The 15729-nt window shown below is 32.6% G+C and overlaps 3 long non-coding RNA genes across 3 annotated transcripts; all 3 read left to right on the top strand.

Annotated features, from left to right (window-relative positions):
* Positions 1–6115: 6115 nt before the first annotated feature.
* On the top strand, positions 6116–6914 carry LOC145000188 (uncharacterized). The gene is made up of 3 exons (XR_013661151.1): positions 6116–6226; positions 6305–6381; positions 6844–6914. It is a non-coding gene; the product is annotated as an uncharacterized LOC145000188 (long non-coding RNA).
* Positions 6915–7765: 851 nt separating this feature from the next.
* Positions 7766–9132, top strand: LOC144999738 (uncharacterized). The gene is made up of 5 exons (XR_013660987.1): positions 7766–8158; positions 8236–8332; positions 8429–8475; positions 8585–8665; positions 9068–9132. It is a non-coding gene; the product is annotated as an uncharacterized LOC144999738 (long non-coding RNA).
* A 146-nt stretch (positions 9133–9278) lies between these two features.
* On the top strand, positions 9279–9755 carry LOC145001166 (uncharacterized). Its single transcript, XR_013661519.1, has 3 exons — positions 9279–9328; positions 9449–9547; positions 9658–9755. It is a non-coding gene; the product is annotated as an uncharacterized LOC145001166 (long non-coding RNA).
* Positions 9756–15729: the final 5974 nt, after the last annotated feature.

Here is a 15729-nt window from a genome sequence, read left to right as displayed (position 1 = left end):
GGGGTGATCTGATTCAGAAAAAGGGGCAAGATGGGGCCCTGATACATTGGTCCTTCTAGGGTAATTGCCAGGGTTGGCACAGTAGCTACCGGCTGGAGCTACCCGCAAAATTAAGTCAGATCCATAACATATTTCATGTGTCCCAATTGAGGAAGTATGTAGCAGATGAGACGGAAATTGTACATCTAAAGGACATTTAGGTGGACGCAAGCTTGAATTACATTGAAAGGCCAATTACGATTTTAGATCGATAGATGAAGGTCCTTAGGAATAAGGAAGTGTCCTTGGTTAAGGTCCAGTGGCAGCATCAAACGGGATCCGGTTTAACTTGGGAGTCGGCTTCAGAGATGCGGGAGTAGCATCCGGAGCTATTTGTGGAGCAAGACTTCGAGGGCGAAGTCCAATTCTATTGGGGGAGAATTGTAACATCCGGTTTTCCTGGTATATTATTTTGAAAGCTTAAGTTGAGAATTTTAGATGGACTCGATGAGTTGGCGCCTCAACTCATCGAGTAGGGTCGCAACTGATGACTAGGATTAATTAGTGGACTCGACGAGTCGATGAGCCAACTCGACAAGTCAGTGTTGGGCCTATTTAAAGACAATTATAGCCTCCTTGACACCCCCCATCAGTGCCATTCATCCCTTGAGAGGAACCGTCGAGTCATTTGTGAGCAAGAAAGGGAAAGAGGCTAATTTGAGGTCATTTCTTTGACAAGAATATCAAGGGCGTTGCCAGGATCTCAGAGGAGATTTTGTGGATCAGTTTCATCTTCATTTCAAGCTTCAGATCTAGTATAAGCTCTTGCATTCCTTGTGATTGAATAGATTTCCTTTGGTTGTAAAGTTAGGGCTTGTATCACCATTTTTATGGGGTTTTGGGTGCATCCAAATCATTTTTCGAGTTATTCTATAGATCTTGACCTTGTGAGGTCCAGAGAACCAGAAAGTAAAAAGCCATGATAGAGTAACCTTGGAGCTTTAAAGCTATGAAGCTTTAATGGAGTCATAATGGTATATGGAGCAATATAAACCATGCATGAACCCCAAGTTCAGACCTTTACATGACTTTTCTATGCTAGAAGGCCAGATCTATGAGCCAGAGTTCCATATCTGACCTCAGGAGACCTTATGAGTGATGCAATGGAGACGACTCGTCGAGTCTATGAGATGACTCGACGAGTCGAATCGGGTTCGACCCAATACCATGGACCCAGAGATAACTCATCGAGTTGGCGGTCAACTCGATGAGTTGAGTAAATCCCGGTGAGAACAGTGAGAAAAACGTTTGGACTCAGTGAGTCACATGAGTAAAATCGAGGAGTCATGTCAACCTGGTCTATTGACTTCGTGTGTGGGTCAGTTAGGAACTTTTGGGAAATCTGGAAGGGTAGAACGGTCTTTTACCCATCCCAAGGGTTAGAGAATGAGCAAAGAGGGCTATAGTTAGAAAGAGTAAAAATATGTTATTATTTGAGATGCTCGTTTAATGTGATAGGTGAAGGCTAGTCCGGATTGTCAAAGTGTGTATCTATTTCCTACTAGTCGCGAGGTGAGTCTTCTCATTATACTTACTTTGAGTGGTAACCTACGTGTGATTGGAGGGTCTTATATGCATACTCTATGTTTAAGATATCATGTTAATTGCATTGAGGTATTCTATTATTACTTTTGATATGTATGCTATGTTTATTTGAGTATTGAGTAGAGGGATCAGAGGATCCAACCTTAGTTATGCGACCGGGGGGTCCCACTGAGACACATTGACCAGAGGGTCTTATTGAGTTACAGCCTTGAGTGACTAGTGAGTTTTGTGTGGTATTTTGAGGAACTCACTAATCATTTATGCTTACCGCTTTATGTGTTATGTGTTTCAGGTACTTCCGAGGACCGCGGAAACGCACCGACATGATTGTACGCCTGCATCGAGGAGAAGTGATGACCTAGGATTTTGAATAAATGTTTTGAAAATTTGTGGATAATTGTTACTTGAGATTTTTGGAAAAATGTGAGATGTGTTTTACATTAATTTAAAAATGAAATTTTTGGTTGGAAAAATTTACGTTGTTACATAACCGATATGAAGTTTGAGTGCATTTAAACCTTTTATATCTTTAATAAAACTTCCTTTTATTACTTATATATTTGGACTTTGTATAAGTTATAAAAATCATCATTTTAAAACTTATATTTGAGTATTTCAAAATTGACATTATTAACATTTTTATTAAATCAAATTTTATTTTAAAACTATAACTTTTTACATCGTATGTCTGCATTATAAATTTTGAAAACCAAAGTCCATGTGATTTTTATTTTGTCCAAAAATTATTTTGGCATATGAAAAAACTAATTTATCAACCACACATAGTACTTGCATAAAATAAACAACTCAAACATTCATAAAATTATATGTGTATAAACATAACCAACTAATGATATTTTTTCTGAATCAATACGAAAAATGTCAAGTCCATTCCTAAAGGGAAATTTTAAGGGACAAAAAATATTTTTGTAATGTTGTTGTAGAAGCTCTCATTTTAGTAAACACCCCTTGCTTGCAAAATATTGGAAAAACTTATTTAAAGCAATATTTCAGCAATATGCAACACTTTCACAAAGTGCTGCAGAAAGTGTCGCAAATGTTCAATAGCCATTTGAAAAATCTGCCAACAGCAACAACAACAACATTTAGCGACAATTTGCAAAATGTCACTGTAAATCCTACACACCTTAACTTGCGAAAATTGGACTTTGGTCTTCAAAAAATGGCTCCAACTTCATTTCTTGTTACATTTTGTGAAAATAAACTATTTCTAACAAGTAATTTATTACTTAGAAAAATAAACCAAGAAAACTAATCTATTTAATTTATTACATACCATATGAACAAATAAATTATTACAACCATTTTATAATAGAAACAACCAACACAACAAAACAACAAACATAATGGTCTTTGGCTAGTTTATACACACTTTACATATCAACATACACATAAAATAAACTTTGTTTTTATAAAACACCTTTAAATGACAAAAGATGCATGAATCAAAATACTTTCACACGCTGACCACCAGCGCTAGCACCAACAACAACATCAGTGCAAGACTTCAAGTACCAGCGCCAGCGTGTGACGTTCTATACAATTGTATTTATGTTGTATGTAATTATAGTATTATATTTTGAGATATTGTTGGTTTTGGAACCGAATTAATGTTTATGACATAATTTTTATAAATAATTATTGGGAAATCTTCAATAAAGTCCTCATATTTTGGGTCTGTTTTTGGTTAATCCCAAACTAAATTTTGTTTACAAAAAAGACAAATTACCAGCCAAAACTTCAGATTAACCATTTTGGACGGTTTCGTGGATTTAGCGAGTCTCGTGTCTTTTATCGTTACATGGTTAAATTATTGAGACTTTTCTAAAGATTATGTTATTTTTTACTAATACCAAAATATTTGGAGTTTTTTAAGAATCGCTCTTGAACTAATGTATATTATTATTGACAAATCATTTATAAACCTAACATTTTTTTATTATAAACAACAAAAAGTATAGTTGTTGATGATTTCTAGAAATGGAAAAATGGATTAAGTATCTTCCCAGTATTACTTGCTCTCAAATTCAAACAATCTACGATCCTCTTTTGTCATTCAATGTTGACTTTTTACTCTTGGTAGATATGTGTTATCAGATGGTTTTTCTCATGTAAAGTATGAAAGTTTGGTAATAGTTAAGTTAAAGAAATAAGAGAAATACACACATAGTTTATCTCACTTGACTCCCAAAATGATGCATAAGAGCGTTTTAGACAATTTGAAGTTGTCAACAAGCAATATCAGGACGGATACTTTGTCTACTTGTCTATTCTTATAAATTAATTACAACTATATATTTTTGTTTATAATATAAAAAGATATGTTATGTGTTATAAATGACATGTTAATAATATTATACATTAGTTCAAGTGTAATCTTCAAAAAATCTCAATATATTCGTTATTGGTAAAAAAATGATATTATCTTCAGAAAAGTCACAATATTTTAGCCGGTTAACGAAAAAATACGGGATACTAGTTAATGAAGAAAGATAGGATAGTAGTTAAATCTGTGAAACCGACCGACAAGGGTTATTTAGAAGTTTTAGTCAATAATATGTTTTTTTTAACAAAATTTAGTTTAAGATTAAACTATAAATTGATTCAAAATATTAAAATTTTATCGGAGATTTCTTATAATTATTTCGATAAATGCCCGTTATGTTATCCATTTTGTTATAATCTCTATAAAGTCCTTTTATTATGACTTGGATTGGATTGTTGTTTTAGTCACATGAAAACATGAATGTCGGTTCTAAACATATATACAAAATATAATGGGTTCAGTTTTTTGTTCTGTTCGATTATTCTTCTGTTTATCGGGTTTCTGAAAACTATAAAAACAAGACCATCGATCTTTCACATAAATTGGTGTTATTTTCTATGTTTTGCTTTGATTTCAAGCCTTTTCCACACCTCTTCTATCCATCACTCGTTGGATCAAAGTAGTGAATCGTTATTTTAAAGGCAGCTAGGTGGTAATCTCTTATCTCTACCTATCTGCCTCCTTTACATTAGTGGTAAGCTGGATGTTCAGTCCAATCTGTCGGGGTAACAACTAATATATGGAAACTCTGTAGGACTATCCAGTTTAATATCCAACCATTTTTTGGGATCGGCGGCACTTCAATTTTGAGTGAATTTAATAACTTTAGGAATGAATTGTGTTTGTGTTGTTTATCACATTATTGTTGCTTTGATTTAGGTTTTGAGACACAATTATAACCGTTTAGTTTGTGCTTTTATTAGGATGTTCATTTTATGGGTTTTTTTCAGAGTGTTTCTGGAAAAGCATTGGGAGATATTTAGTGAGGGTTTGTCATCAATGCAAATTTGATTTTGTTTTGTTTTTGATTTAGTAATCGCGTGTTTATTATATTCTCGTTTGAATAAAGCCAATCCCCCTTTTTTTCTATGAGCCTCCACAATCAAATTAATGGTGGAACATTTATGTGTCTGCATGGTTTGTTTTGGTTGTCTAATATCTTTATTTGTTTGAATATGAATAGGCATTATGTTTGGTTTAATTTAGTTCGATATGTTGTTTCCAAATCTAGCATCGAATGTGAACCAAAGCCAACATGTTTGAGTTATATTTTACTTTCAACGAATTAAACAAGAAAACTTTAAAAAAATTAACTAATTTAAAAACAAATTAAATATTAATTTTATATATATATATATATATATATATATATATATATATATATATATATATATATATATATATATATATATATATATATATATACATATATATATATATATATATATATATATATATATATATATATATTAAAATTATCCTACCTTAGCTACAGTAAAATTATCCTACATGTCTATTTTTGGCTTTCTTTTTCCGTCTTTGTTTTTTGGGCACTTTCTGCCATTTGATCGATTTTTGTTGCTACGCGTTTGACGTCTGTTGTCTTCACCGTTTTCTCACCCAATCACTTTTGGATTGCTGGCGTTTTTTCCGATCTCATGGTTCCACCGATTATTCTTTATTACCGATTGATTTTATCTACCTTCCACCAGAACTTCTATCTTGCACTCGAATCCATCTTCTACACCTAGCCTACTTCCCATCGCCACCACAATTCTCGATTTTATGTCTCCTTTAGATTTGAGAAGGACCTACATCAATACTTCTTCAGGATTCGGAAACCGTCCGACATCGATTACACTGCGAACCTCGATTACACGTGAGATCAAACGAGAATGGAGGAGGACGATTGCAGAGAAGCAGCAATGTTGGGTATGTAAGTTTTTCTTTGATTCCTCTGATTATCTACAAGAAATAGTTATATCAGATTTATGACTTCATGATTTCTTCGTGCGTTACTTCTTCTTCTTTTGTTGTTTATATAATCATTTTGACAAATGCATCTGGGTTTATGTCGGTTTATCAAACATGACCAACAAAAACTGCAAAATCAAGGCTAAATCCGAACCGGTTCATATTGAATGTCAGTCTTTCAGCTTTGCAACCGTCATACTTGGAGAATCATGTGATTGAACATGAAAAAGGGGACGACTTCCTAACTACGGGTTTGGGAAGTGGGTTTTGGATGACAAACATGCCTATAAGGCGTTCGATGAAATGTCTGAGCCAATTAATGTATTCATTCCGCCTTACTTTACCTGATTCATTAGTTGATTAGATTTGTTTCATCATCTATTTTCTTATTTTGTTCAGGCTTCCTTAGTGGGATACAATTACAGCTTTTGAGGTGCAACCCGAGTTTGTTTTCCAGTTATTAGAAAATGAAAGAGGTATCCATTATAGCTATTAAAACTACCAACTTTTGAAAGGGGTAATCTGATTTTGAGTATTTCAATAATAAGATCAACCAATCAGCTTAAAGGAGTTGTATGTGACATTATTTTGATAGAACATCTAAAATTGATTGTGTGGCACCTAAAGAATCCAATAATCTGAAACAAAACTGATTTATCCATCCATTGAAGATTAATAAGAATAACTTCATCATTTAGTTAACATTCGTAAAACTTACTCATTTTCATATTTAGAATCAATACTAATTTAACTCAATTCACTTTATTTTTGTTGTTTATAAGCACATTGAAACACTCTATTGTTCATATAAAGCGCATGAGTCACAACATATCTTTTATTTCTCAACCCATGATAATGTGAAGTTAAAAAAGGTACCATTTTTTATCTTTTAGGAGTGTTTCTATGCACAATTTAACCAAATTTATATTTGTTTAAAGGAACACATTTTTTTGAGCATAGTGAATTGAATGCATTGAATGAACTTATTCCAAAGTGCAGACAAGAGGAGGTACATTTTAATGACATGATTTCATATGTAATTATATATATATATATATATATATATATATATATATATATATATATATTACTTTATTTTTATTTTTTTCCATTATAACAGTTGAGGCAAAACATATTTGCGGAATTACAGCCGATAAACACTCCGTTTAAGTTAAAAATCAATTTTTTTTGGTAATATTATATTAAAAAGTGTTTTTTATATTTCATTACATTTAATAGCATATGGTATTTAATTATTTTCTTATTCTAAATGATTTTTGTAACATACATTGTTTGAAATGATGGTTTTCTATTGTTAATAATACACAACTCCAAATGCATTGTTATGCATTAAAGATTTTGGTAAGGAGAAGTTGACGCCTGCATATATGCTTTCAGATGGAAAATTAGATAGAGCTGGAAGAGCCCAAAACTTACCTAAAAAGGTCAAAGATGGAGTCAGAGGTGTGGAATCACATCAAGAAAACACCCCTTCAGCTAGAAGTGTTGATCGGGTAAAATTTTCGGGTTTCGGGTAATTGGTTCGGGTAATTCGTGTTTTTCATATAAAAAAGTTTACCTGTTACCCTACCCAAATTAAATTCGGGTATGGGTAATTTGGGTAATGGGTCGGGTAAGGGTAATTCGGGTATTACCCGATTTTTATTTTCTTTTAATTTTTTTAATGGCACCTAAAAATAAATATAATGAAATAAGTATGTCGTGCTAAACTTTGAACATTGAGATTTTTTACTCAATAATATTTGAGATATCAAGTATTCTTTCCAAACTTTCGATCTTGCATTGAATTCTTGTTTTTTTCTCTTTTTCTTGTGGAACTTGATAACTGGTTGGGTTGTCAACTTCAATCGTCTCATCTTCTACTTCAATATAGTCATCCATTGGTGACGAATACCAACGAAGAGCGGACGAGGTACGATGGTTTTTTGACGTGGGGAAAATAGAACGAGCCTCAATGAGGGAAATTGGGATTTGGGAATTGGGAGGTACAGATATACTCGTAAAGGGACATTATTTGTTATATATATTTCGGGTAATCGAGTATACCCAAAACCCAAAAAACTTACCTTTTACCCGAACCGAAAAAAATTATGGTTACCCACTTACCCGAAAAAATTAACCAGATACCCGATTTACCTGATACCCGAAAAAATCGGGTGGGTAATTCGGGTAACGGGTATTCTTGATAGGGCTACCTTCAGCCTCAATCATAGCGGTTGGTGATGAAATTATGTAAGTTTCTTCATTATTATTTGTATTATTATTTTTATAATTTTGTTGACTAATGTTTATGATTTCACATTGCTCAGTTCTGGAAAGATGGAGGATGAATTAAGACATTTGTTGTTCAGGAAGCTTCATTATATTCATTGGAGTGTTTGCCATATTGCTGTTGTATCAAGTTATGTAAGTTTCATATGAGAATCTTGAAATAATAAGGTAAAGAAACACTATTTATCGAATTACCCCTGAATTGACAGTTTATTTGTTCTATATTGGTAGATTATGTAGCTCAAGAAGTTGAAATCCAAAAGTCTACAAGTTACATGGTATGGCATTTATCACATGTAAATGTGTAAATATGTATGTTATCATTTTTTATTTTTCATATTCTGAAATTGGTGAAATGAAATGTTAATAAAATAAATATTTATACAGGTTTTCTTATATGGAGGAGTTGGTCCATTACCTTCAGATGTTTCCATTGCAGGAGTTGCCAAAGCTCTTAATGTTTGTTTGGTGAGTCATTTACATTTTATTTTCTTTCTATTTTATGAAATATATAATTTTGGATTTTAATTTGAAATGTTATAATAATAATAATAATAATAATAATAATAATAATAATAATAATAATAATAATAATAATAATAATAATAATAATACAAAATACTATCAAAATTTCACCAAAGACAATCGTTAAAAATGACAAGGATCTCCGTCCCATATCATTTAATCATTTATTTCTCTATGGCCACTTCTATTTCTCTGTGGCCACTTCCTTGAAGATCTTGACTTTGAGAACAAGTGTCACAAATGTTCTCTATCTGTTTGCCGAAATGCTTGATCGGTTGTCTGTCTTCTGTTATGCATTTCCTTTTACTTTATAAGTTTTTTTATTCTAATATGTCTCGCTCACAGTATAAACCTCAGAAGTGGATCCTACTTAATGAAGAGAAGATTGTCTGAATAACCTAAATCTTGCTATTGTAAGTGTAACACTTTATTTTTTTCACAGAATAATTTGCCTATGTGATTCTAACAACTTCTATCTTACATTTGTAGGTTTGTCATGTGTATTCTGGAAAATCGACATTTTCAGGAATATTTCTACACCTTCTGGGGCAAATATCTCAGAATTAAATGCATAAGTTTAACAATTTTAGCAGTTTATTCAATAAGGTAACTGTGATTTCATTCACAATTTTAGGAGTTTATTACAATTTTGTTATCTTTGACAATAGTGAATATATCAAAGGTCAATTATATATTGCCAGAAATTTGTTTTTTTTTTTTTTGTAGTATGATCAACAAGCATTACTTATGTCTGAAATGGTGTTGAAGTAAAACAAGCACCCAGCTGCAAAATCACATGTTTCGAATACCCAGTTGAAGTGCAAGGTCGGTTTAAATTTATCGATAATTTTTCTGTTTTTTTTTCAAAATCTATTGAAAATGAATTAGTATTGCCAAATTTATATTTTTTATATGTTTCATCCTCTTTTTACCAGATTGGAAATTTGGGCAAGAATGGCAGATTGCCAGATTGTTACAGCTGAAAAAAGAGAAGGCCAAATCATTATTAGGTACATATGTAAAAATAAATAATAAGTATCAAGGGTATTCTTGGTATTTTAGCAGCTACTAATACATGATTAAACAAAATGCATTCATTTATTCAAATACAATACATAATTTATTGTAGGCGATTGTTTAATTTTAATCCAAAAGTTGAAGGTATCAAGATTCAATATATCGAGTTTTTTTTGTTCGAAAAATACGTTCATATATAACATTGTACTTTTAAAGCTAAAAATATGATGTTGGAAGTGGTAAGTGGATAATTGGATGATATTGCTATAATACGATAGATTTTGCAAAGTAATCTTCTAAAATGTTGAATTTCGCCAAAGAAACACCATGTGCAATCGATCCCATATATTAAATCTTGATATATTGTTGTAAAATGTTGTAAGAAGTGGAAAAAAAAATACTTAGTTTATAAAAAGTCTAATTTTTTTAAATATTTACACAGAGTTAAAGTACATTTTAACACCATTAATTTTGCAGATTTAACCATTGAAATAGTTGTTGAACTGAAAAGGTCTAGAAAATTTTTGAACTACAAACAATAACTAAATTAATAAAATTTCGTAGATTTGATTTTGCAAGGTTAGTATTCAAATGCAAAAATCATAATTTCTGTCATGAAAACATTATTATTATTATTATTATTATTATTATTATTATTATTATTATTATTATTTTGGTAGGTGGTAGGAATCTTGAAATACTATATTTACAACAAAATAAAGCTTTTATGTTGTTTATATGAAAAAAAGGGTTCATGGAGAGGAAAATGAGGAAGGAGGATGTAATAATTTTCATTTTTTACTCAAACTGTGTTCTTTTTTTTTTTAACATTTTATAGATTTAACATGTGAAAGGCGATACTCTAATTTCTTATGATGGGAAGTGCAGCTTCTGGAAATTTCACAAGTTCCTGAAGAGCATGTGAGTTTTGCATATGGAAAATAGCCAACGATTTCGCATATGGAAATGCTCCATCTGCGAAATCAGCATGCCATCTGCGAAAGTACAAGCAGCTGTGCTTTAGCTGCTTGTACTTTCGCAGATGGTTTTTTTTTTTTATATATAGGGGTAATTTCGCAGATGGAGAAGGTCCATCTGCGAAATACTCTCACTCCTATCTGCGAAATACTTATATTTTTGTATTTTTTGTATTTTTTTTTTTTTTAGTTTGACTAAGAAATGAATTAGTTTGACTACGAAATCATGTTGCTATATAAAAAGTTTTGTAGAAAAATATCATGTTGCTACATGATTTCGTAGTCAAACCAATTCATTTCATAGTCAAACTAAAAAAAATACAAAAAAAAAAATCAGTATTTCGCAAATAGGAGTGAGAGTATTTCGCAGATGGACATTTTCCATCTGCGAAATTATCCCTATATATACACAAAAAAATTATAAAAAAAAACCTACGAATGTACAAGCACCTAAAGCACAGCTGTGCTTTAGCTGCTTGTACTTTCGCAAATGGTATGCTGATTTCGCAGATGGGGCATTTCCATCTGCGAAATCGTTGATTATTTTTGTAATTTCGATATTTTTTTGCTATTTTTGTAATGTTATTAGTGTAAATGACTATTTTTGTCATTTTCTCTTTATTTAATGGTTTAAAATGAAATTTTTGGTTATGATTTTTGGGATGTTTATTTATGTATACTTGTTGATGCTGCCAAAAGTTGAAATTATTAATAAAATTAAGTCAATTTTTAAATATGATTGCGATTGTGTTTTACGTAACCAAAGTTTCAATGGATATTTAATTTGGTAATATCATAAATAAGATAACTGATATTTTAGATATACCCACAAACCCGATAAGCATTTACTAATCAAGTACCAAACATGAAATATTTGACCTCTAATATGTATTATTTTAATATATAGTTTAATTTATTATTACCATTTTAATATTAAAACTCAACATTTTGATGATACCCTATCAATTTTTGGTCTAATATCTATCTGGTTAATATCCCTAATCAATTAGTTGACAATTATATTGGAGAGGACGTCAGTAATAAAACGGAACATATGATTTGCAGTTAATGTGTTGATGGATAGTACGATCCGACCCGAAAAGAAATTGTGAATTGTCAAAAGTAACATCAAAGGGTACCATACGTTTTCGTGAAGAAACCGTTTTCAACGTTGGTGGGGGAAACACAGAGACAGTGTGTGTAATTGTACTTGTGTGTGAGAGAGAAATATAGGGAGACAAAGATAGTGACAAGACGATGAAAGTTGGAGGGGCCCTTTTGGATCTTTTCAAATCTGCGCTTCTCCCTTTTCTTGTTTTTCTTTTTGCAGCCTTTCTCCTTAAAAACCTCTCCTTTTTCTTCCAATTTATTATTACTGTTTTCAATTATTGATTCCAAAACAATATTTTCAATCCAATATTTATCATTACTGTTTTCAATTATTGACAAGTATTTAAGTAAAATATCTCACATGTTAATCAGCATTTAGCCGATGTCGAACGAGTCATAACGGGTCAATTTTGATTTGATTTTGTTAAGCATTTAGAACTAGACAGAGTGGCGGTGTGTATGTTGAGTGGACACGTCATTTTTTTTACATGATACATAAGTGTAGCATTGTGTTAAGGAGCGATAATGTGTCTTTAGCATACATTTTGAAAAAACACAAAAAACAACCAGCCAATCACAAAATACACTTTATCTCTTCTCTTAGGCTATGCGGTATCTTTACAACATATATATACGTGTGAAAACAATTCTAGAGCTTTTTCACAACCAATCCACTATACTTTTGGGATGGTGTTCACTAGTGACGCACTAGTGACGCACTAGTGAACACCCAATAAAGAAGAGAGAGGGGGAGAAAAGGAAGAGAGAGATAGACACAATGCCTTTAGTGATCTTTAAAGTTTTGAAAACAAGAATGCAAAACAAATAACCAAAATAACTCTTTGATTAATTGGAAAATCACTCAAAACCAATGTTTTTACAATCTGTTCTCATAATCATAAACTCGATTATAGATAGGTATATATAGCCTAACAAACCAACTTGTATTAGACTAGGAAACTTATGACCAACTTGCCATAAACTAAACTTTCCATAAATTAGATTGCTTGGTCTCGAAGTCCTCATCGACTTAGGATTCCAACAATCACCCCCGAATCTCTAAGTCCTTCTAGAGAATTCTTCAACCCGGTCCGTATTTAAAAAACGGATTCGTCACTGTCGTCACGTTCCGAAAAATCACCGTCTTTTAATTTTTGGAGTCGTTCCGGACATTCAGAAGCAAAGTGACCCGGTTTGTCACACCGAAAACAAATCACCTTAGATCGATCCTTTTCCCTATTTTTCCGATTCTTCCCACAGCAACAATTACAATTTTTGCAATCAGAATTAGAATTGGACAGTTTATTGGGCCGACTGCTTTGAGAAACCCTATTATTCCCTTTGGGCCCGCCTGATCCGCCCGACCTGGATAACCCACTATATCCGGATCCACTTGACCCATTAGTCCCATTAAACTCATTTGCTTTATTAGACCCAATCGATCCTTTCCAATTTCCCTTCGTTCCCGATGAGTTACCCCCACCAGTCGACGACCCACCTCCATCTCCGGTCGATTTTTCGGCAAATAGAACCCTCGATTGTCCTTCTCCAGCATCGACTTCCCTTATTCTTTCTTCATATGCCTTCAATTGACCCACTACGTCTTCAAACCCTACCGATTTTAAATCTAGTACCTGTTCAAGAGATGCAACGATGTGAATGAAGTTTCTGGGTAATGATTTGAGGAATTTCTTCACTAATTTTGATTCCTCAATCGTTTCTCCTAATGCCGACGATGTAGACGAGATTCCGGACAGCTTTCCGGCAAAGTTATCGATTGTTTCTGACTCGAGCATCTTCAGGCGATCGAATTCCGACATCAAGGTTTGTAATCTCGCTTCTTTGACTCTATCTGCGCCCACATTACGTGCTCTAATCGCATCCCACAATTTCTTGGCTGAATCCTGATCTCCAATCTGCATTATGAGGTTTTCTGGTAGGGCTTGATATAGCAAACCCATGGCAAGGCAGTCCTTTTCTTCATTGACATCGGTTCCTGGATCAATCACAGTCCAGGCTTTGTGGATGCGTAAGACAACCTTCATACGCATTGCCCACACGGTGTAGTTAGTGGATGTGAGCATCGGATACAAAACTGAGGTTGTCCCAACCTCCTTCACTCTCACCGGAGCTTCTCCTTCTCCTTCTCCCCCTGTATCTGTCATGTTGACCTGACTCGTCAACAGGTACAAATCGATCTCACAGCTTCTCAACCTAAGCTCTGATACCAATTAAAGTTTTGAAAACAAGAATGCAAAACAAGTAACCAAAATAACTCTTTGATTAATTGGAAAATCACTCAAAACCAATGTTTTTACAATCTGTTCTCATAATCATAAACTCGATTATAAATAGGTATATATATAGCCTAACAAACCAACTTGTATTAGACTAGGAAACTTATGACCAACTTGCCATAAACTAAACTTTCCATAAATTAGATTGCTTGGTCTCGAAGTCCTCATCGACTTAGGATTCCAACAATCTTTCGTGGTAGCCACCACTCCACAAGACACCTACCATACATTGGGACGGTGTTCACTAGTGGAAAACTCTTCCACATAGGATCCATGTAGGATACCTACGCGTGGGAAGGTCTCCATACCGTATGACCTTATCTCTTAAAGCAGCCGGCGAGTGGACCTTGGAACACACTATTAACTTACACTAGGGGGTGTTCAAGGGATGCTAAAGGGTTGGTGAGGAAGATGGTCCATGCCACTCTCTAAATATATCATCTTCCTATAATGTTAAAATTTTTGGGTGTTTCAATTGTTTAATTTCTCTGAGAGTTTTGATACACTTTTAGATTGAAATCTTTCGATGGTATAAACGAAAATTTTACTAGATAAAACTCAATGTTTTTGAATTGGGAATGTAGAATGTAATGATATGTGTACCAAATTCGAATAACTAAAACCTAGGAAAATAACCAAGATTGAAACTAGTGAAAACGGTAATATGATAGTTACAAAACCATCATTTAACTGCTATAAAACCCAGTCTTTATATTGGGACAGAAAATAATATCTAAAAACACAATTCCGGATTTTCATGATTTTTTTTATAAAAAACAATATTAACAAAAATAAAATAAAATACCTAAGTTGACACGGGGTTCTACCCTTTTGACCCCGCTACCAGGGGCGTTGCCTACGGACCTTCATCATTCAGGGTTTTCGTAAGTACCAGTGCACTTCAAATCAAAATAAACTCAAATAAGTGTGCACTTTGTACCACCTTTACTTGTTCGATATTTATTACGATTACATTGTTCGACAAATTCATCCGGTCACATTTAAATAATATTGGCGATACAAATCACCAACAATGAACAATTTTGCTATTTCTTTAATGTATTTTATTTATGATTATTATTAGAAAAGTTGTAATATTTTGGTATACTTGAAAGAAAATACAGAAAACGACAATATATAAGGTAAGAGTTTGGAAAAACTTTTTTTTTGTTGGTTTTACATATTTACCGGGAATATTTGTCTTTTTCTATTAATTTGATCAAACTATTAAGATTTTTTTAAATTATCTTACTATTAACCAAAAACCAAAATATTTGTTTTTTCTGAAATGTAATCATATATCATTTAAAGTCAAGTAAAATTTTTTATTTTGTGTGACTATTGTCCATCATTTTGTGACATGAATATAAACTATATGTAGCATTTGCCATGATTTAGTTACAAAACGATTTTTTTTTTTTTTTTTTTTTTTTTTTGAGAAGGGGGGAGAAAGAGAGAGAAAGAGAGAAAGCGGAGAAAAGTATTAATAAGTTCTATCATATGCTTTTGACAAAATTACAAAAATAGTCTTTATGGTTTGCTAAAAGTTACAAAATTAATCCCTGCTAATTTTTTTGACGAACATGGTCCCTGTGGTTTCCAAAAA

This window comes from Lactuca saligna, chromosome 6, assembly GCF_052625555.1.
Source record: "Lactuca saligna cultivar CGN05327 chromosome 6, ASM5262555v1, whole genome shotgun sequence".
In the NCBI taxonomy this organism is placed as follows: Eukaryota; Viridiplantae; Streptophyta; class Magnoliopsida; order Asterales; family Asteraceae; genus Lactuca; species Lactuca saligna.
Note: the sequence above shows the minus strand (reverse complement) of the source record. Positions and strands in the feature narration are given on the sequence as shown.